The sequence below is a fragment of the Heptranchias perlo genome, chromosome 16, assembly GCF_035084215.1.
Source record: "Heptranchias perlo isolate sHepPer1 chromosome 16, sHepPer1.hap1, whole genome shotgun sequence".
In the NCBI taxonomy this organism is placed as follows: Eukaryota; Metazoa; Chordata; class Chondrichthyes; order Hexanchiformes; family Hexanchidae; genus Heptranchias; species Heptranchias perlo.
In genome coordinates, this window is record NC_090340.1 from 29157278 (window position 1) to 29180961 (window position 23684).

A 23684-nucleotide genomic window follows, 5' to 3' on the forward strand; every position below is an offset into this window, starting at 1 on the left:
GTAAAGATTCCATTATCTTTCGTACCACCAATGTTAAGCATGAAGGTGTAGGAGGATTTGTCTGTGGCGATGGAGACATGCTAATGCTTAACATGGTCAAGCCACATCTGTGGTGGACAATCAGGCTGGTTGTACACCAGGTGCATTTGAATCTGTGACCTTTGGATACGAGGGAGAGGACTATACTGGGATAACAGTGGCTGTGAGAAATCACAAGTGACTTGGAGTGGATGAAGGCAACAAAAACAGAAGCATGCAGGGCTGCACCTCATAACACCATCATACCTATGTGCATGCACTACTAGAATAAGTCTACTAGTAAGCTTCATCAAAAAAAAAATTTTAAGTGACAAATTGAGTCCAACATATTAGATAATATATAGAAATGAAAGGCCTGATTTTAACACGGGGCGGAAATAAGGTTGCAGGGGCTGAAGCTGGCAGCAAACCGTACGGCCCTCCAGAGCGTGGGACCTGGGAGATATTAACTCCCGGGCCTCGTTTGCATGTCCCGAAACTGTCTCCCACCCAAAACTGGTGAAAATGATGTCACCGCCAGCGGTCAGGAGTCAAAATTGATAGGGGAGGAGGTCTGGCCGCTGCCGGAAGCGGTCCCCTGCAAGATTAATATGGATTAGCAGGGGTTCGGCAAGTCTCCGATCAGAGGATACGGGGGTGGGGGGTGGTGAGGAGAGAAGCCTGGAGCAGGGGAGGCCCCAGGTATCCTTGTGGGGCCAGGGGAAGCACTCCTGGTCCTCTAGGCCCACAAGAAACCATGCTTTTTTTTTAAAAGTCACTTACCTGAACCTGGATCCTTCCTCTTTGGCTGGCAGGCCAAAGACCACACGGACAGCAGTCGGGCCTGTGATTAAAATGGCGTGTGGGTCCCAATGACACCATCGGTATGCGACACTGCCATTTAATTTAGGCTTCTGCTCCTCTGGGGCAGGTATCCTTCCTGTGCCTGAAGTCAGGTAAGTAAAAATGATCGTGGGGCAGGAATGCATTGGAAACGCAGCGTGAAATCCCCGCCATCTTACCCCGCTGCCCGGCATTAAAATCGGCCCTTAAACTCCGCCACACATATTGTAAAAACAAAATAAAAGCCAGGGATTACTCGTTTACACAAAATAATTCAATCATGATGGAGCCACTCTAACGCACTGATACTATGAATATAGGAGTTACCGTGCCTCCATAGCGTTCCCTTTGTTTAACCAAGAGTTACCAGCACAACGCATTCACGTGAGTGATCATAATTCTTAGGTGGAAAGTCAGAAGATTACGATCACAATCTCACATCTGGCTGAAAGTGAGAGAGTTGGTAGGCCTGAATATAAGCTTGGCTGGGATGTTGAAACTGCTAGTCTTTCATAGTTAGTGCATAATAGACTGGCAACTTTGTTCTTAATTCTATGCGGATCAGATTAACAATGAATATATTTTCTGTCAACAAAAGCACACCAGCAAGGAAGTTGCATTTGTAATAGTGTGTTGTGTCGGATGTCACACAGCTACACGTTCTTACTAATGCAACTTTCTTAATGGGAAAAAAAGCAAGTAGGATTTCTCACAAAATTCTAAAACCTTGAGAATCTTTGTCTATTAAACATGGAAGTTCCATTGGATAGTTGTTAGCTCTGCTGGTTTCAGTAGGATACCTGAAGGCATTCCTAGCAGACCTGCCAAGTGTTGCAAAATTTCTCTTTGATTGAGGTTAGTGGGCTTGCTGATGAATATTTTAAGGGTCCAATCCTAAATAGTTTCCAAGGCCCTTTATCGGGGCCCTACGTGTTCCTAAATCGATGTCACTTCCTTAATGGAGAATACTGTGACATAATTAACATGGGTGTAAAAATAAGGGCTGTTAATAAGGATTATTATGATGCCTGAGTGTGTATTGTCCTTATGGATTTTATAATTCTATAATGCATAAACATTTCCATTAATATTATTATAGCTTTAATAGAGTAAGTTTCCATGGAAATGAATAGGGAGGAAGAAATGGCTTTTGAACAACAGAACACCTAAACAGGGTAAATATTTTGCTGGTGCACTCAGGACAAGTGAATTTACTCACGAAAAGATATATTTTACTCCTGGTACAAAGGAAAGCTTTGTTTACCTTATTTTTTCCATCCTTTCCCCTCCATAAAGATATCCAGTAGGAAGCTAATGTGTGGATTTATGAGAGGAGGCAATACAGCTAAGCAGGTCAGGGGAGAATATAGAAAAGCATAATAGGGCAGTTCACCCCCACTCAATAGCAAACAGCTGTGTGCATATAAAATCACGTGACATGGGTAGTACCCATGTGAACTTGTGTTTTTTTTTTGTTTTGTTTTAAACATAGACTAATTCCCTTCAGGCAGGACTCCAGAGAATCAGTCATATTATGATCTGGAATGCACCGCCTGAAAGGTTGGTGGAAGCAGATTCAATAGTAACTTTCAAAAGGGAATTGATAAATACTTGAAGGGGAGATAATTGCAGGGCTCTGGGAAAAGAGCAAGGGAGCGGGACTAATTGGACAGCTCAAAGAGCTGACACAGGCATGATGGGCCGAATGGCCTCCTTCTGTGCTGTAAGATTCTATAATTCTATATTTTGCAAAATGGAGGTTATTTTTTCAACGAGAGGAATGGTGCATTACCTTAAAAAGAGCGATTTACATTCATTCCTCCCACAGACGAGTTAAAATGACTACTCGGAGTACAGGGCTGCATACTCAATCCTCTTTGCCTCATTTTATTTTTAAATTTGCCTGTTTTGGTGTGGTGTATAAGTAAGGAAAATTGAAAATGTCCTTGTTTTGAAAAATTGGGAGCCATTTGTACCTGCTTTTTGCAGCGATTTTTGCCCTTGCATTCTTTAAAGGAAAAACAGAACCTCTTTGTGTTTACACTTAATGAAGCAGGCTACAGTATTTTTCATACTGAGGTCACCTTGTTCCTTTCACTATGAGAATAATTCCTAAAACCTGCAAGCTGTTTTTGTACTGCAAGCTATGAGTGAACGTTGTGAAACATTTTCAGTACTTCTCGGCTCTTTCCATTCTTAATGTAGTTGCTTGAGTGCTTGTCAATGGTGCATGTAGTTCACTAAAGTGGCTATTTCCTTATAATCCAGTGAGTCCAGTTACAATGTTTGTTCAGGTATTAAGGAAGAATTGTCATTTGTACTCTAGCCCCTAATTACCCAATTTGTTATATAAATTGTAACTTTTCCCGTTTTGTGTTGATGACAGAATCATTTAGAGGGCGTTTGAAGTGCAGAGGCTAAAAAAAATTGATTCCGTACTCTTACCCTTTGGTTGAGTTTCTTAATAGTCCCTAGAGTGAAAGCAAGACAAGTTCATTGCAGGTTTCCGCAAAAGTTATTTTTTACCATCTGCTTGTATGAGGATGTAGTTGTGTACGTTAAAACAGCAGAGTCCAGCACCCTTCAGGGCTGACTCTGCCTTGCTGCTTCCCTCTGCTTGGAGCCAATCATAATATGTCAGGAACCTTGGACATTTCCTATTCCAACACCCCTAATAATTCTTTTCCTCAGCTGTCGAGGGCTGTTTTCTTTAGGAAGTCAACAATGAGTAGGTCGAGGCTGGCCTGGAATCTGCCCTGTTTATGAGAATAAAAGGCTCCTCCCCCATACACCTTTGTAACACTGATATGTGGAGGTCACATCCGCCAAATCACACATTTGCAACTCTACCATGGAACACAACGACATAACCCTTATTGTACTGCTCTGTGCCTGTTTGGATTCCAATGCTTACCTTGTTGATTTATTCTTAGCAGAAGCTATATGCCTTCACTACATGTTTTGATTTCAGTAATTAACTGTGAACAAGGGAAAATGTAAACCCAATCACAAAACAGTCCTTATCCTCTGGGTGTTGTGCAAAAAGAGTTGTTTTGATTTTTGCGAAGTGCAAGGCATTTGCTAAAAACACACTTATCGCAGCACAGGCTGCTGACAGCTGTATGAAACTAGAGCATAAAAGCTCGTTTATGTCTTTAATGACCCACATAATGATGGAGCAAGTAAGTTATTCACAGTAACATACCATGGAATAATCTGAATACCCTAATGTATGGTGCCCGTAGATTAAGGAACATCTGTTCTTACCTTGAAAATAATGTGTTCTTAGTAGCTCTTCTAGTTACACTTACTGCAGTTGGGAAGTTTTAATCCAATCAGAAGGAACAATGCTTTGAACTGGTTTTACAAAACTGAAAAGTGATGCATTTTAACTCATAACAAACTGCTAACACGAAACAGCTCATATTGAAATGTAATTTTAAGACAAAGCACACATATTTCTTACTAATTTAAAAAAGATAATTTTACAGTACTTTCTACACAGGTGTTAGTTATTTTATCCTGCCACTGAATAAAAGGGAATTTTTATTTCTTTATAAGTTTGTTGTGGACAAAAGGCTTATTAATGAACTCATTGGGTACATTTGCACACTAGTTCTACTTGATGATAGCATTTTGCAGATGGCAAGAGTATTTTCTAATTCTGGGATAGATTTTGGCAAAGATGCAATCAGTTTGAATTTTGAAGATTTGAGCTATGCTCAATTCCTCCCCCCAACCCCCCTCTTTTTGTTTATGGATTTTCTTTGTTCCCATTTTCAAAAAAACTAAGACGGTGCCATTGTATGATAACAAACATGCACCAATTATGGAATCAGGTCAGGTTAGTGCCCTTGAATGTACTGCAGAGATCAGGAAATAGGTAGAGGGAAGTCTGAGAGTAGAAATCTGTAGAGAAGATTGAAAGTGGAAATGTGTAAGGGGATGGTTCAGAATGCGTAATGTATAGGGGGAAGGCTGAGAGTGGGCCATCTGTAGCAAGAAGAGCAGAAATGTGTAGAGGGACAGCTGAGAGTGGGAAATGTGTAGAGGGAAGTTGAGAGTGAAAATCTGTAGATAAGGTTGAAAGTGTAAATGTGTACGGGGAAGGTTTAGAGTGGACAATGTATAGGGGGGAGGCTGAGAGTGGGCCATTTGCAGATAGAAGAGCAGAAATGTGTAGAGAGACAGCTGAGAGGGAAGGTTGAAAGTGGAAATCTGGAGAGAGAAAGTGGAAATGTGTAGGGAGAATGCTCAAAGTGGGTTGAGAGCAGGAAATGTGTAGAGGGAAGTTGAAAGTGGAAATGCTTAAAGTGAAGGCTAAGAGTAAAAAATGAGTGGATGAATGTCTCATGGAAGGCTGAGAGTGGGAAATGTTGAGAGGGAAGCCTGAGAGCCTGAATATATTGAGGAAATTTGAGTGTACAATATGTATAGAGAGAAAGATGAGTCAGAAATGTTTGGGGTTTGGAGAAGAAAATGTGCAGAGGAAATTTGAATGTGGGATACATATAGAGGGAAGGCTGAGAGTGGACAGAATTTTTTTTTATTCATGCTCGGGATGTGGGCATCACTGGCAAGGCCAGCATTTATAGCCCATCCCTATTTGCCCTTGATGGGCAATTAGTATGTGGAGAGAAGATAGATAGTTGAACTATCTAGAGGAAAGGCTGAGATTGGGAAATGTGTAGAGGAAAGCCTCAGACTGGAAATGTATAGCGGGATGGCAGAGAGGGGGAAATGTTTGAAAGAAAGGTTGAGAATGGAAATGTATAGAAGCAAAACCAAAAGTGGGAAATCTGTAGAGGTAAAGTCAAGAAAAGGCAAACTGTAAAAGAAATATATAAAAGAAAGACTGAGATTGGGCAATTTGCAGAGGGAAGATTGAGTGGTAAATGCATAGAAGAAAAGTTAAGAGTGGAACTGTGTGGAGGGAAGGCTAAAAGTGGAAAAGGTATAGAGGGGAGGTTGAGAGTGGGCAGTGTGCAGAGAGGGTGTTGAATGGAAGAGGTATAGATTTAAGATCTTCAGCTTGCACCCCTCACCTCACCCCCTCGCCTCCCCCTCCCATATCAAAGGGGCATGTCTGGAAGAGTTCCTGGTCTTCACCAAAAAATTCAACCCATAAATACCCTTGAAAGGAATCACTTGAACTCACATCATCTAAGAGTTGGTGTGGCAAAGCATTAGAACCATAGAATCATAGAATGGTTACAGCACAGGAGGCCATTCAGCCCATCAAGCCCATACCAGCTAGCTGCAAGAGCAATCCAGCTAGTCCCACTCCCCCACCCTTTTCCCGTAGCCCTGCAAGTTTTTTTCCTTCAAGTACTTATCCAATTCCCTTTTGAAAGCCATGATTGAATCCGCCTCCACCAACCTTTCAGGCAGTGCATTCCAGATCATAACTGCTCGTAGTGTAAAAAAGTTTTTCCGTGTGTCGCCTTTGGTTCTTTTGCCAATCACCTTAAATCTGTGTCCTCTGGTTCTTAACCCTTCCGCCAATGGGAACAGTTTCTCTCTATCTACACCCCTCATGATTTTGAACACCTCTATCAAATCTCCTCTCAACTTTCTCTGCTCTAAGGAGAACAACCCCAGCTTCTCCAGTCTATCCACATAACTGAAGTCCCTCATCCCTGGAACCATTCTAGTAAATCTTTTCTGTGCCCTCTGTAAGGCCTTCACATCCTCTCTAAAATGCGGTGCCCAGAATTGGACACAATACTTCAGTTGTGGCCGAACCAGTGTCTTATAAAAGTTCATCACTAGGTTCTGTAAGGATTTTGGACATTGGGTCAAATCCCACCCTTCAGTTCATCATTACTAGGCTAAGGTAATCAATTAAGGAGGGGATGGCTTCTTCGGTGGGCTGGGTTGGGGGGGACCTCAGACAGAATGGCTGTGGGTTCCTGCTCCTTACAATAGTAAGTCAAGACAGGTGTCACTGATGTGTCCTTGCAGGTACCAGTGGCCTGCTCTGGGTATGTAAATGGCCCCAACTCCAGGATTTGGGACGTGCTTCACAACCCGGAGCCAGGGCGGGCAGAGGTTCTGCTCCACTGCACTTGTGCCAAATGAGCGCACCCCCAGGAATTTTGGGGCAATGTCTTTAGCTCATAGTATATATTGGGACATTATCATGTAAATACCATTATATGTAAATATTATTAAATGTGAATTTAATTATAAAAACGCTTTAGTGAAACATTTGAGACAGTTGTCATCGAGTTTATTCATTGGTTACATAATTATCTCAGCTAATTAGTTATCTGCAATAAAATGTTCCTTTTGTATGAACTACTTGTGCTAACAGCCTTTGGCTTTGTTGATAATGTGTGAGTCATGCCTCTGAAATCTCATGCGTGGCCTTGGTTAGTTAAATCATTGGACTGTTACAATGATAAAATATCATTCATAGATAAGCTCTAAAATTTATCTACAAGCAGATTTTCAGTTTTAATCTAATTAAAATATTATTTATGATGTTACAATTTTTGGAGAAATGAAGACATATATCTATTTTTACATCCATAGTTTATTGCATCACATCAACAAGTCACTGTCCAAACACAGCGACATATATTGTAAATGCAGCTAATGCCAACTTGTTAATAAGGCCTCACTACAGCATTAAAATTATTAAAGAGAAATACAACCCAGCCTGCATTTTCTTCTTCCATATGTGGAAGTGAGTATGGTCTAGAAATTACTATTGGCAGTGTTAGTACACAAATGCATAATGCCTTCAAATGACATTTCTCTGACTACTGTTTTAATGCAAGCAGTAACAATTTTTTAAAACGAGTTCATGCCTCTGCTAAACTGGCAGACAATGGAATGTCATGCGGATGCATTAAACATTCGTCTGCTAATATCTCCAGCAAAAATGATTAGGCTTATCCGTGCAGTCTCCAGCTATATAATGGGAAGAATGTGTCTAAGCAGACATGATTGGAGCTGGGTGTTTAACACTAGTTTGTGAATATACAAACCTCAGAGGCTCTGTGGAGAAGCAGAAATTCCCATATCCCATTCATTAGTTCACCAATTGTCTCTGGAGCCAATCATCAATTTGAAATGTTTTTAATTTAGAATTTTTTATTTCATTAGAGTGAGGGTTGGCAAAGCACAATATCCCAAGAGAATTATGGACAGGCAAGACCCTAAAGTCTCCCCATTGCAGCATGTAATCGGTTCTTAAGTGAACCCAAGGTTTTTGCCTCCATTACTCTACCTGAAAGCCCATTCCATGTATTGCTCATTCTTTGCATGACAAACTTCCTGATAACAGTCCTAAATTTGCCCTTTTCTAGTTGGAACTTATGTCAGACTCATGCAATTTAATTGAAAGTAATTTCTAGATTTATTGTCTCCATACTTTTTACTATCTTCTATACCTCTTTAAGGTTGCCTTTCATGCACCTCCTTTCAAGGCTTAAAAACCTCAGTTTCTTCAATCTTTCCTCATTATTCATACCCCTGACACTAGGAATCATTCTCTTGGCTCTTCTCTGCATTGCTTCCAGTGCAAGAATGTCTCCCTTTTGTCTCATTGACCACAGATGGAGACAGTACTCGAGGTGTGACTGACCAGACCACTGTACAGTTTGGTCATTTTAATCTAACTATTGACTCTGTTGATTGCTTCCCTGCATTGGTTGAACATGATAAGCATTGAGTTTACTAAGATGCCTAGGTCTCTTTCAACTTCATCCTTGGCTATTGCAGCACCATTTTTTAGTATGTGCATTGTCTATTTTTCCTTCCTACGTAAAGTGCTTTACACTTGCCTGCATTAAACTTCACCCTCCATTCTTCTGCCCATTTACTTATTTTGTAATTAAATTGCCACCTCTGAGATCACTGCCCCTCCTACTTGGTATGGGACAGTGTCATGTACAATAAGGATTGACTCACAAGTCACAAGTCACAGTCACTCCACAAAAGTATCTGCAAGGAAAGGTCAGTAAAGCAGTACCACCTTCACATAAGTGCAACTACTTTTGAATGCAAAGGAAAAAGGCATTGCTAATGTTGTGGGGTGTCGTAATGCCACAGTAAGAAATGGAAGTCATATATTCTGCAGTAGACAGCAATGTTTAACAGAAGGTAGGCCATCGCTACTGAAGGAGAACCTGCTACAGTTCAGGAAGTCATTCTCATTTGAGGAAAGAGTGATAGAGCTCCCGCAATGCAACTTGAGTGAGTTGGTAGAAGATGTCGATGTGGGTTGGTATTTCCCCATTGAGGGTTCATTGTTCTCTTTCCTTTCTTTCCTCCTGGTCCTGATAAATGTGTCCTAAAATATCAACTTTTAAGCCCTTCGCATGCAGATGACAGTAACGATGAAGCTCATGAGTACACATTTGCCTAACTATTAATTTGCCTTTAAGCTGTCATTCTTTATATCTTCAGAGCAATTAGAGGCCAAACAATCCCCAGAACCTGCAAAAAGTAAATCATGTGGCACTGTATCACCATTCTAAGACTAGGTATGCAGCAGCCCAGTCACATTCATGGGGGAGAAAGAAAGAAAGTATAAGGGGAATACTGGGGAACAGGAAGAGCAGGAAGAGGAAGAAGAGGAGGAGAGAGCCTTCTCTAGCAGCTGCACAGAAAGTGGACCCAGATCTCTGTTATGCCGCATTCAAAAGAAAACTGCTTTCAGAGCACGATAAACTGTTGCAGTCATCGGGTGATGTGCTGAGCAACTTTCACACAATGGCAACAAGTATGGAGGAGTCCATATCCTGCATGTGTGAGGTGCTAATGCACAGTATTAAAAACATACAGTCATCCTTGGTGTGGATAGCAGCTCCAGGGTCTTCTGCTGTGTAATCGCTCACAGTTGAGATCTTTTGGCCAGTCTTAGGTTCTATCACAAATCTTAGACTGCTGCAATGCAGGCCCTTGGCTGCACTGTGACAAGAAATAATGGGGGCTTGTGAGAAAGGAACAGCGATAATCATGGGTGATTTTAATCTACATATAGATTTGAAGAATCTGATCGGCAAAGGTAGCCTCGAAGATGAGTTCATATAGTGCTTTCGGGACAGTTTCTTAGAGCAGCACGTTCTAGAGCCAACCAGAGAGCAGGCTATTCTAGATCTGGTAATGTGTAATGAGACAGGATTAATTAATGACCTCATTGTAAAGGAGCCTCTAGGTAGCAGTGATCACAATATGATTGAATTTCACATTTAGTTTGAGGGAGAGAAGAGTAATTCTAAGACTAGAGTTTTAAATTTAAATAAGGGCAATTATGAGGGCATGAAGACAGAGCTGGCTAAAATGAACTGGGAACTTAGGTTAAGGGATATGTCAGTACAGATGCAGTGGCAGACATTTAATGAGATATTTCATAACACTCAGCAAAGATACAGTCTAGTGAGAAAGAAAGACTCTAGGGGAAGGATGTACCATCTGTGGCTAACTAAGGAAGTTAAAGACCATATCAAATTGAAAGAAAAATCATACAATTCCACGAAGATTAGTGGCAGGTCAGAAGATTGGACAGAATATAAAAAACAGCAAAGAATGACTAAAAGAATAATAAGGAGGGAGAAATTAGAGTTCGAGAGAAAGCTAGCTAGAAATATAAAAACGGATAGTAAGAGTTTCTACAGGTATTTAAAAAGGAAAAGAGTAAGTAAAGTGAGCGTTGATCCTCCAGAGAGTGAGTCTGGGGAATTAATAATGGAGAATAAGGAAATGACGGATGAATTGAACAGATATTTTGTGTCTGTCTTCACTGTAGAGGATACAAATAACATGCCAGAAATAATTGTGAATCAAGAGGTGAAAGGGAGGGAGGAACTTAAAACATTTACAATCACAAAGGGTTCTGAAAAAAATATTGGAACTAAAAGCTGACAAATCCCCAGGTCCTGACGGACTTCACCCCAGGGTCTTAAAAGAAGTGGCTGCAGAGATAGTAGATGCATTGGTATTAATTTTCCAAAATTCCCTAGGTTCTGGAAAGGTCCCATCAGATTGGAAAATATTCAAGAAAGGAGGGAGACAGAAAGCAGGAAACTACAAGCCAGTTAGCTTAACATCTGTCATAGGGAAAATGCTAGAATCTATTATTAAGGAGGTTATAGCAGGGCACTTAGAAAATCTTAATGCAATCAGGCAGAGTCAACACGACTTTGTGAAAGGGAAATCGTGTTTGACTAATTTATTAGAGTTCTTTGAGGAAGTAACAAGCAACATGGATAAAGGGGATCCTGTGGATATGGTGTACTTGGATTTCCAGAAGGCTTTTGACAAGGTGCCACATCAAAGGCTACCACACAAAATAAGAACTCATGGTGTAGGGGGTAACATATTAGCATGGATAAAGGATTGGTTAGCTAACAGGAAACAGAGAGTAGGCATAAATGGGTCATTTTCAGGTTGGCAAGATGTAACGAGTGAAGTGCCACAGGGATCAGTGCTTCGACCTCAACTATTTACAATCTATATCAATGACTTGGATGAAGGGATCGAATGTATGGTTGCTAAATTTGCTGATGACACAAAGTTAGGTAGGAAAGTAAGTTGTGAAGAGGACATAAGGAGTCTGCAAAGGGATATAGATAGGTTAAGTAAGTGGGCATAAATTTGGCAGATGAAGTACAATGTGGGAAAATGTGAACTTGTCCACTTTGGCAGGAGGAATAGAAAAGCAGTATATTATTTAAATGGAGAGAGATTGCAGAACTCTGAGGTACAGAGGGATCTGGGTGTCCCAGTACATGAATCACAAAAAGTTAGTATGTAGGTACAGCAAATGGAAGGCAAATGGAATGTTGTCATTTATTGCAAGGGGAATAGAATTTAAAAGTAGAGGGGGGAAAAAATTGGATAGGGGCCATTTTGGTCGTAGGTAGCATGATGTGCTATTACCCCATGCCCAATGGCCCCTGCGCAGGCAGGATGCAAGTTTGGGCCCACCCCAGGATTTACCCGCAATCAGCGTTCCTTTCCAGACCTTGGACGTGGAATCAATGCAATTCTCACTTTCCACCACCAGAGGGAGCGCAATCTCTTAAAGGGAGGATGTTTCTTAGAAATCTCTTAAAGGTAGCTGGTACCTGTTATTTGCTGAAAATAACAGTCTATTGTCTGTACGAAGTCTGAACGGAGATCAGACATCACACACGTAAAACACAGCTGCAGGTCTCATCCCTATGTTTACACATTGATGAGTTATGTTGAAATATTGAATAAAGGTTGCGCACTTTCAAATCCCACATCCTCCAATCTGCACGCCAGACCTTACCAATCTGGTGATCTGAGTTGGTACCAGGCCTGTGAGAGTGCATGCACCAAGGTTCTCTGCTGATGCATTAGAGACCTTAGGTGCAAGAGGTGGACAGAAGGAGGGACATCCTATAACCGTTGGGGGGGGGGGGTTGGCGGGTGGGGAAGGGAAGCGGCCCTCCAGGCATATACTCAAATGACAATGGGAGGCAGCGGGGGACGATGTCAATGCCAGACGCACAACATCATGAACATTGATGCAGTGCAGGAAGAAGTTCAATGCTTTGACATGAGTGGGCAAGGTGAGTGAGGTCAACTGTCAAGTGGCGTCTCCTATCAACTGCACCAGGCACTACAGCGCCCATCCCCCACATACCAACAAACTCTTTCCATCAGTACTTAACTCTTCCAACCAGATGTTTCCGCTCACCCTCACACATTACTGCTGTTTCAAGCCACCCATCCACAACTCACAGGCCACACACATTGGCAGCTATTCAACCATGACAGGCACATCACCCAGACACACGTCCCGCTTTCTTGCAGAAGGTGGCGCATATCTAGAGCCCGTTGAGCCTGTTCCGCCATTTAGTGAGATCATGGTGGACCTGTGACCTAACTCCATATACCTGCCTTAGCCCCATATCCCTTAATACCCTTGGTTCACAGAAATCTACCAATCTCAGATTTAACTTTCACAAGTGAGCTAGCACCAACTGCCGTCTGCAGAAGAGCGTTCCAAACGTCTCCAACCCTTTGCGTGTAGAAGTATATCCTAACTTCACTCCTGCGCGTCCTGGCTCTAAATGTTAGGCTATGTCCCCACGTCCTAGTATTCAAGTCTAGCAGACCTCCAAAAACAGTTACAAATTTCTCCGCAGCCAGAAACAATAATCCAGCCGCTAACCTGTAAATCTTGTATGGTACCTTTAAATAGCGCTGGTGGGGGGGTCCTCCAGGCACTCTAAGACACGTTCAGGTGGTGGGGGTTAAGACTGTGCGTTGAGTTGAGCGTTAAGTCCCAAAATGGTGTCTATCACTTTAAATCAGTGTTGCACACTGATGGAAGCCATTTTCTCCCTACTTTACATGATTCCAGCGTGCGTTATCTGCGCCTGCGCTAACTCCTATACCAAGATGGCGTCTGGCGCACGTCACGCAGGAAACGTGCATGCGCATCCAAGACAACATCTTGGATGTCGGAGAGGTCGCGTAGCGCCGAAACAACGGGCGCTACAAGGCCAATTTCTAGCCCGAGATGTTTTGCTACAGTTGTACAGGGCATTGTTGAGACTACATCTAGAATACTGTGTGCAGTTTTGGTCTCTTAATTTAAAAAAGGACATAATTGCTTTGGAGGCAGTTCAGAGAAGGTTCACTCTCCTGACTGGGATGAGGGGGTTATCTTATGAGGAAGGTTGGACAAGTTGGGCCTGTATACACTGGAGTTTAGAAGAATGAGAGGTGATCTTATTGAAACATATAAGATCCTGAGGGGACTTGAAGTAGTAGATGCTGAGAGGATGTTTTCCCCTTGTGGGAGAGACTAGAACTAGGGGCCACAGTTTAAAAATAAGGGGTCTCCCATTTAAGACGGAGATGAGGATAAATTTTTTCTCTCAGAGGGTCGTGAGTCTGTGGAACTCCCTTCCCCAGAGAGCGGTGGAGGCAGGGTCATTGAATATTTTTAAGGCTGAGTTAGGTAGATTCCTGATTTACCATGGAGTCAAAGGTTATAGTAGGTAGACGGGAAAGTAGAGTTGAGGTCACAATCAAATCAGCCATGATCTTATCAAATTGCAGAGCAGGCTTGAAGGGCCGAATGGCCTACTCCTGCTCTTAATTCGTATGTTCGTACGTACGTATGGACAGGCTCAGGAAAGAAGTAGCTCAAGTGAAGGTAAAAGTGTCCACGATGTACTCTGCCAATCCTGTCATGGGGTTGGACAACCTCAGCCCTCAAACCTATGGCGAGAGAGGCAGAGAGGCCAGGAGAAGGGGAAGGTTGGAACAGATCTTGGATGTTGGTGGTCTCTCTCCAGAAGCCTCCACCTCCACCATTGTCAGCCTCTCCCCTCCTTGACTACGAAGAAGGCCAAAAGCAGGTGAGGCCAGGCTATTCCTGCAGCAGCTAAGCTGCAACCTGAAGCTGGCCCATTTGGTGTGTGTGAGCTCACAGAGATCACAAGCTACCATGGGTCCCAGACCATGACAGTGACACATAGCTGCCATCTTCCTGCTCTGTTCCTTCTTCAGGGGAACTTTTTAGATGAAGCATCAGGCTACTTAGCCGAGCACAAAAGACAGCTACTGTTAGAAAGGGGAAGCACCGTGTTGGAAAGAATTAGGTTGACAATCACAATTGGATGTGTGTGCAATAAATGTGTTGGTTGGAGATCATGCTGTGCGCAAAGACTTTTTGATGTTACTGGGAGTTGAGGTTTCAGTAGAAGATAAAACGATAGAGATAAGGAGTGTGGATGGATTTAGAGTAGGTTTTTCAAATGTCTTTATTCCAGAGGAAGCTGAAGGGGAAGAAATGGATCACAGGAGTTGTACTGAATGGGATGATCAGGAGAAAGATGGGATTTCTCCTGATGCTTTATCCAGTAGCATCCTGACAGCCCGGTGGTTGTCTGGAGTCTCCTCTTCGTCATCCATGGAATCTTACTGCTCTTCCTGTGCCTGCTCCCTTTCTTGCTTCTCCAGGTGGATGCCCCTATCAATGGCTAGGTTGTGGAGCACACAGCAGGCTACTATAATCCCGGATACTTTCCCCGGATTATATAGGAGGACACCCCTTGAACGATCCAGGCATTGGAACGTCTGCTTCAGAATGCTAATGATGTGATGTTCTCAGTGGTAATTCTAATGGAGGCATTAGTTTCATTTTATCACTGCTCTGCATCATTCGATGGAGCCCACATTAACAACAGCAACAGAGGGTACAGCCAAACAGCCAGCCCTTCAATTCTTGCCTTTCTTCAAACAAGGGTGAAATGGTAGATTGCCTGAGGATGAAGGCATCATGCAAGCTGCCAGGGAACCTAGTATTCACCTTCATAATTCTGTGCTGGTGATTGCACTCTAACTGGACATTAATCTCAAATCATGTAAGGGGCACTTCTTGCAATGGAAGCCTGCAGGCCTACATGGGTCCTGTCAATGACACCCTGCATGTGCTTGCTGCTCTCTAGCATCCATGGAAAACACAATGGGGTAGATTTTATATTTATAGCCTGGATGTTAAGCATTGCCTGGGTGGAGCGCAGAATGGAAAACTGCATGCCTCCCCTTCAGATATCCCTTTCTGCATTCCGGCCAGGTGGTGCTTAATGCCCAAGCGATAAAGATGAAAATCTACCTGATTTGATCTGGCAATCTGTGGCCTGCTCTCCATTTAAGAACTGCCGACTGGCTAATGCAAGTTATGTTCCCAGTGGCCCCCCGAAACCCTCTAGTGACATAGAAATTGAATGCTGTGATAATCTTCACTGGCACAGACAGTATGGTGGAGGCTCAGGACATTGGTTTCAGGTTCTCTCCCAGCAGGTGATACAACTCTCTGACCACCACCCTACTAATCTGGAGCTTCCAATGGCATTGCTCCTCCCTAAGGTCCAGAAATGTCTGGTGGGACAATAAACCCATTCAGCTGGGTACCTCTGAGTTGGTGCTCTCCTCCTTTGGTGCTACCTTACTACTGTTGTATCCAAAAGAGCTTTGTGCTCATTCTGCTCATCCTCCTCCTCCAGACAACACATGTACAAAGGGATTCCACATGGGACCCAGTGATAGTTGTACTCACTGCAGCCAAAAAATTTGAAAGACACTATCCCTTTAAGGTCTAGTCTAGCAACAAAACAATTCCGTTTTTCAGTAACTACAGTTCCTCTGCCTCAGAATTCTTGCAGACTCGTGCCTCACAGTGCTCAAAAGCTCTTTGTTTTTTGCTAAACCCCTTCCCCCTCTTTTTGTGTGGGCAGCTAACAGATGATCTGCGGCCAGCGTTTGGACAGGAAATCAGGTCACAGGTTGTTTTGATGTCATAAATGCAACAAAACTGTATCATCTGAATGCCTCCTTGAGGTACAACATTGCAGGGGCCTTTACAGCTGAGGACTGGAAGTTCATGGACAGTCCAATGGGAGTAGAGACTCAGCATTACGAGTTTCTGCCCATATTTCCAGTTGGCTGCACCTCCCATTCGGGTGTTTTGGGGGTGCTGTACCCAGGAAAATTGACGCTCTCGTCATCTATCATAGCATCTAACAGTCTTTTAAAAAAATTCAAGGTTTTAGTTCCCATTACCCTGCATGGAAGTCCATTCGAATTGTTGTCACTCTTGACATGAAAAGCAACTTCTTAACATCAGTCTTAAATTTGCTTTATGCCAATTTGCACCCGTACCCCTTTGATCTACAGTCACGATTTAGCTAAGTAATGTTCCAGAATTACCCTTTCTGTACCATTTTTTGCTTGTATATTTCTATCAGGTCTGTTCTCAGTCTTCTCCTGTCAAAGCTGAAGGGGCCAATTTCCTCCAGTCTTTCCTGATTTTAACCTTGTCAACTCCAATTGCAGTAAGAGGGAAAGAAAGAACTTTCATTTTCGTGGCACCATATGAAGTCCTCAGAACTTCCCAAACTGCATTAGAATAAATGGATTACTTCTGAAATGAAGTTATTGATGTTATGTAACAAATGCAGCAGCTAATTTGCACACAGCGAGGTCCCACAAACAGCAATGAATGAACGACCAAATAATCTGTTTTTAGCAGTGTTGGTTAAGGGAGGAATGTTGGCCGGGTCATTGGATTACTCCCTACTCTTCTTCAAATAGTAGTGCCAACCTGGAGGGGAAATCAATGCATAAATCACCTCATGCTGCCCTTATTCACCTTCTACTACAGGTCAGCTCCTCAGCTTTCAGTTGAGGAATGATTCATATTGTTAATACGGATCTGGTGAGGGGATAAATAAATAACACGTGTGTATACCTAGCTGAGTTTGAATAAGGTGCCTCAATCAGAGGCATTAACCTGTTTTCAGGTGTGCAGTGCTTTTTCCTATTTTGTACAGCTTGCTCGATAAGTCTGCGAATGAAAAACACATGGAACAAATTTTATCCACTAAGTATATTAACGCAATTTTAAATATTTTGTTTCCAAATACTGTCAGAGCTGGCTTATCCATGATTCATTAAACCAAATGTCTGAGGAGCCAAACAATTTTCTTTGATAACCGAACAGTTTCCATTATAAATGCAATCCAAAAAACTGTCTAGCAAATCCAAATTGAATCAACCTGATACCACTCAGCAAACCCCCATTGTTCATAATTCATTAAACTGAAACAGTTACCTAGACTGTGTAAATGTATTTCAGTAGAAATGAGGGCCTTGAAATTATGGTGTGCAAATATTAGAATACAAATATTTAGCACATTCGTATGAAATTCATTTCTCAGCTGTTTTATTGAAGGCATTAACCCAAAATGGGATAATGCCTCTGTTAAAATATTGGACAAAGGAATTTCATATGAATATGTTAAGCATTTGTATGGCAGAATTTCGAGGCTATAGATTAATGCACTCAGCAGCCATTTGCTGAGGTATTGGACATTCGGAGGCTAGAGAGATGGGTCACGGTCAGCGTCAGGCAGAAGGTTGCAGAATCACGTGCAAGGCTATAGGGTTGGGCCAGGATCTTGTAGGATGCTGCAGTCACATGCTTCAAACATTGTTTCTGGGTTGTTTTTTTAAAACATATGTACATGCAGTGCTGTGAGAGAAAGCAAAGGAATGGCCAGATCCACCCATCCTATTGGAAGGAAACACTTTAGTACACACTGTGACCCAGAGATTCAGCATGTCCTTTCTGAGCTGTTCCCTTCCTCCTAAATAAAAAAAAGGACATAATGATCCACTGATGTTAAATTGTAAACAAAATTATCCTTAATTATCACAATGTGATCATCCCACATGGAGGCCTGCGTCTGGGCCGGCTCCAAAAGTAGCTCTCATGGCCCAAAATAATCCTGGATGCTAGGAGTTCACTTCCTGTAGTTTCTCCCCTCCCATTGCCACCTCCTCTTCCTTCACTGACTTTTTGCTGGGGCACAGTTCCACAATTAGCTGTGTTTTTATGATTTCATAAATTATAATAAAATACTTAAAATTCATAATTATTCTGAGGCCACATGAATACTCTTATTCTAATCTATTATTTTTATCATGAAAAATGACAGAAAGCAATTTCAGATTTTACACTTTTTTAACCTACAATGGACATTTAGCATTCAGACAGTTAAACCCACTTAATGCACAGTTACTCTGAGTCTCCCAGCCTTTTGTCACTATGGGGCCGATTTTAGCACCTGCTCTCGGGTGCGTTCTCGGCGGGGGGGCCTCGAAAATCCCGAAATGGAGGAGCGGGACCGGATCGCGCCTCGATCCCGCCCACTTCCGGGTTCCGTGCTGACGTGCGGGGGTGCGTGCGCAGCCCCCGCTGGTGGGAATCCCGCAAGCAATTAAAGCCAGCGGGATGCCACTTGAGTGCATTTACTTTGCTTGTTCAGGTCATTAACTGACCTGATTAAGGGACTGTGTGTGATTTTGGATAAACATGGGACTGTTTCACACACTGGGGGAAACAGTCCCAGTTGAACTGGACGTGTTGCAGCCGTCAGCCTGTGGCAGCTGCAAAGGTCCATTTGACAGGTGGCGGGGGGGAGACCCTTAGCCATTGCAGGAGGCCGCTCTGTCACTTGGGACAAAGTTTGGCCTCCACCACCCTCCTCCTGATGGTCGAAGTCACCAACCTGCACACTTACCCCGGGGTCCGGAGACATGTACCTACCTTGCGGACCCCCTCAGATGTACATATTGCGGATGGGGGCCGCCGTAGCTGCTGTCATGACCCCCTCGGAGGACGAACAGCATCACCAGCCTCACCAGCCTCGCCATGCACGCCGTCCACCTCTGACACGTGAAGCTCCACAACAGAGTGCTGTGACACATCCACCTGTACAGCAGGAGGGAGGGCTACCGCAGAGAGAGATGCGTCGCAGAGGGCACTACCCTCGCCACACGTTCCACAGACCGAGGCTCAGCCTCCTGGACCTCTCTGAGCAGCAGTGCACACGGAGGCTCAGAGTCAGTCGACATGTAGCCGTGGACATCTGCAGCCTCTTTCATGCCGAGTTGCTCCTGGCTGGCCCGTGCACTATCTTCCTACCTGTCGCTGCCAAAGTCACTACTGCCCTCCCGAACTTCTGCTCCACAGCCTTCCAGGCTGCAACCGGGGACATCCCCGGTGTCTCTCAGTCATCTGTGCAGAAGAGCCCTGCAAATACACCTACACCCACTCTGCAGTGACACACTGGGTGGCATCAGTGGTGGGTCCTCATAGGGATACCCAGGAGCGGGCATTATTCCACAAACCGGACAGGATTCGCGAAGACATGGCAGTATTGGTGCCAATATAACGTGTGATGTGAGTTGTTCTTTACGTCAATAGATGTAAGAACCATGACAAACCCTCAAACACCCATGTGCATCCCCTTCATGCTCACGACACGTTTGTCTTACGCTGCCTACTGCACATATGTGATGCATGCCCTGTGGCTGCAGCACAGGTGGTGGCAGGTTGAGTGAGGCTGGCCGTGAGAGAGATGCACGAGAGGGTGAGTATGGGATAGAGCCATGAGATTGTATGAGAATTGGGTTGCGTGGTAGTGGCGGGGTGAGTACTCGCGAGGTGAGTAGGTGCAGGTAAGATGAGGATGAGGTTTGAGTGGGTATGAGGGGTGATGTGACAGAGTAGTGTTGGCAGTGCTGAAGGAGATGTGGGGTGGGGGCAGTGTTGTGGCAGACGGAGTGTAGGGGAATGAGTAAGTGTTCTCACTGTGGCTGACCTACTGAGGTCATTGGAGCGCCTCCTGCCCTGTATGCAGGTGGGCGATATGTTGGTGGTGCAGGTGACCTCCTCTGGCACCTCGAGCCAGGCCTTCTTGGTGGCAGAGGCAGGCCGCTTCCTCCCGCCCGCCGGGTGGAAGATCTCTGTCCTCCCCCTCCTCCTCACCCCATCTAATGATACCTGGGGTGAGGCATCATTAAACTGGGAGCAGCCTTCCCCCTGGGCTGCTCCATGCTGTAATTTTTGCTGTTTGGGGCAGCATCTGTCAGTGGAGGACTGCCCCTTTAAATAGAGCGCCTCCAGCTGACAGATCTTACTGCGCATGCGCAGCCCGCCCGACGCGCAGATCAGCATCGGGGAACCCGGAGGAGCAGGTAAGTGGATCCAATTAGTGTGTTGCCTGCTATGATCGCGCGGGCAACCCACTAATTTCACCGGGCGCGTTTTCAACGCGCCCGCTGGCCCACCCACCCAGAACCCGCACCCCTGGTAAAATCGGGCCCTATATATCAGAGCTGTTGTTATAAAGCTGGGAGGATCAGAGGCAGTAACTGAATAATAGTGAGCATTTCAATTAATGTATAGATCCATAATCAAATCAAATGCTAATACTGATCCTAAAGGTGTACACATACCTGTGACCTCATTCAAACTTATACTTAGGTGCTGCTTCAGGGTCTGCTCCATTTACAAAGATGCCACTGTCATGACATCATACCTTGTTGCTTGGAGACAAAAAAGTAACACACCAGGTAGAAATTTAAAGGAGCATTATTGCCTCATTGGGAGTTCTGCACTTCCTGGCTCTGCAGATGTTATATCTGCGGCATCACTTTTTCAGCGTAGATTTTTAAATTGAAACTCTGATATACATTTGATGTTACTAATTTAAATGTTATCAACAATAAGATATTTCATCTTTTCAAAAATGTTCAGAAAGCCCAGACCATAGAGGTCCTAGTTGATAGTCTCATGGCGATGCTGTACTCACACTGAGAAATTAATGAATTTATGACTGATAAATGACCTTCATGTCTACATATGGAAATGAAAGGCATATATGGAGACAGATATGTGTCTTTTGCTAGATTTTTTCAAAATCCAGCTTTATTTATTAGGTTTAAGTAACATTTTAATTCCCAAAGTGTAATTTTAAATACATAAGTTGAAAATATCAGAAATAAAACTCCTATTACTTCATCAATACATCGCCTCTGATATCCATGTATCACATTGCTGTTTATTCATCAATGTTCATGTAAACCATGTCATTTTATTTAATTACACAAATAAACTAAAATCCAATATGAAATTAATTCCTGTAACTGTGAGAGTCAGTGAACATTTCATGGAGAACAAATGCAACATTTCAGGTTTAATTTTTAAAATGTTAAGTAATATAAAGTATCTAGTATGCTGATAAACATAAGGTAAAATATTTCTTATTATTGACACTGAGATTACAGTACAGTTCCTTCCGCATACATACACACCGCCCCCCCCCCCCTCCAATTTTCTCCCTTCTTCTTCCGAAGGTGCCAGCCCATGCTGGGGCACAGCTCCAGACCCTCTGGCACCTCATTTCGAAGAATAGCCACGCTGAGAAATGAATGAATCAATTTCCATGAGCATAGATTCTCAGGGATGCCAACAGGAGTCAGTTTTGGGCTGCCAGTAGGGAGTAGGGCTGGGTCAGGCAGCTGCATCTCCCGCATGCCCTCGCTAAGCCCGCCACTGACTATTTTCAATAGTAAGTACTAGCTGCGCTAACATCTTGACACTCCTTCGTAAGGCTAACCCAATTCAGGAAACACCTTTCATTTCTGTTCCTCACATGCAAAACTGTATGGCTTTATCATGATTGATTTTTACAAGTTTTTCACAGTCCTTAAGAAGTCTGTCACTTTTTTTTGCTATTTGCCTTTTGCCCATTTTACGCTGCGGGGAGGACTGTAAACCAAGGTAATAATGGAGGAAAATCCCATCACTGCTCTCTATTAGTCTTCCTCACATGTTGACTCACACCTACTTTTTTGTGAAAATCAACATCCATATAGCCCAACATATCCTGCAAAGCACGTTCAAAATTTCTAACATCAAACTAAAACATATAGAAAACGCACAATAAAATATGTATCTATGTTAGAATGGCTCCTCCTAAACCATATATTGTGCTATGAAAGATCCACAGGTTTTATATTGGAATAGCGGACATTGAGCTAATTAAAGTACTACTAAGCCTTCCCCTCATGCTTTAATTAGCTTTTCTGTCTCTTATTCTGGCATAAACCCAACTGGATCATTCATTCTAGCCACAGTAAGCTTCAGTAACTGTTCTGTATTAGCTGTATTATTGCCGTACTTTCAAAATGTAACTGCCACACTCACTGCTATTAAGATCAGTGCTTATATTTACTTAAAATTCCTGAAGGAGTTCAGATCCTTGGTAAATGTGCAACGTAGCGAGGACCTTTTGTTGTATTGAAATGTATTGAATGAGATTTTTGAGTCAAATATTTTGGGAAAGATCAGAATAAATTCAGCCCATTGCCAACTGCTGTTACCGTCCACCGGGCCCTCTGCCAAAGAGGCTAGTGCAGTGGCAAGAGCTACCTCAGATTTATGTGGCTTGGAAAGGATGATCCCAACATCTGATCGTTAATCTAGTGGAAAATGGCTGGTGCGGCAGTGGAAAAAAAACTCCAATATGTACTGCTAATTGTAGCTTTTTCCCCTCACTTTTTTTTGCAGATGCCAAAGCAAACATCAGAGATTACTATGGGAAGATGCCGATGCACTACTGGAAAGGGAATGAAGGTTTATTCGAGCCCGCCTTCTCACAGTCCTGTAAGCCTCAACTATCTCACTGATATTTTTTTTCTTTCCACTCGTCAGTTGTAACACAGAGAAGGCAAAAAAAGGGCAGCAGATCATTAAAAAAAAGCAAGAGAAAAATCTCTAGATGGTGAAAATTATATGCAATTGACCTTCATATTACTGATAAGGAACAGACTTTATAGTTAAGACATTTTTTAAACTGTCATTTAAGTAACAAAGTACATTGAAAATCTACTGCTCACACTTAGACGGACAATGGGGGATATCTCCAGCATTTGGTTTAATTAAGCACTTCACTATTAAAGTTAAAAAATCGTGAAGTTAATTATTTTTTCAAAAAAATGCCTCCATCTTCTTGACACATGCTTTAGGTCTAAAGTGTACAGCACTATGCGGCATTACACACTGATGCAGATCAGTGGAATTTCAAATTCACACTGATTTAATTTACAACAGTTCCATGCATGACGCAGTAATATATATCATTGCTAAATATTTTCTTTCCATTTCCTGATTTGTTTATCTAGAACATTGCACTATATCATATATACAACACATTTAAAATATGAGTGTCTTACGAATATGTGTATAATGAAATTACTATTAAAAAAATAGATCTTTAGCAGTCACACGGTTAAACCTTACAGGATCATTGCTTCTTTAACAAAACGTTATTTTTAAAAAAATCTCTGCGTTAATTTATCTGCATGAAATGATGCCTGGAGCGTCATTCTTTGTATATGAATTTGACAAAGAAATATAATGTTATGCAAAAGTAGTTTGTGTAATTTGAAATTAATCAGCATTAAAATTATAT

At 42.8% G+C, this 23684-nt stretch overlaps 1 long non-coding RNA gene across 2 annotated transcripts in view; it reads left to right on the plus strand.

Moving 5' to 3' along the window:
• The window catches only part of LOC137333310 (uncharacterized), a 79143-nt gene that overhangs the window by 44666 nt on the left and 10793 nt on the right, over nucleotides 1–23684 (plus strand). For both annotated transcript variants that reach the window (XR_010965849.1, XR_010965848.1), the window contains one exon: nucleotides 22781–22876. This is a non-coding gene — a long non-coding RNA (uncharacterized lncRNA). The remainder of the gene's footprint in view (nucleotides 1–22780; nucleotides 22877–23684) is intronic.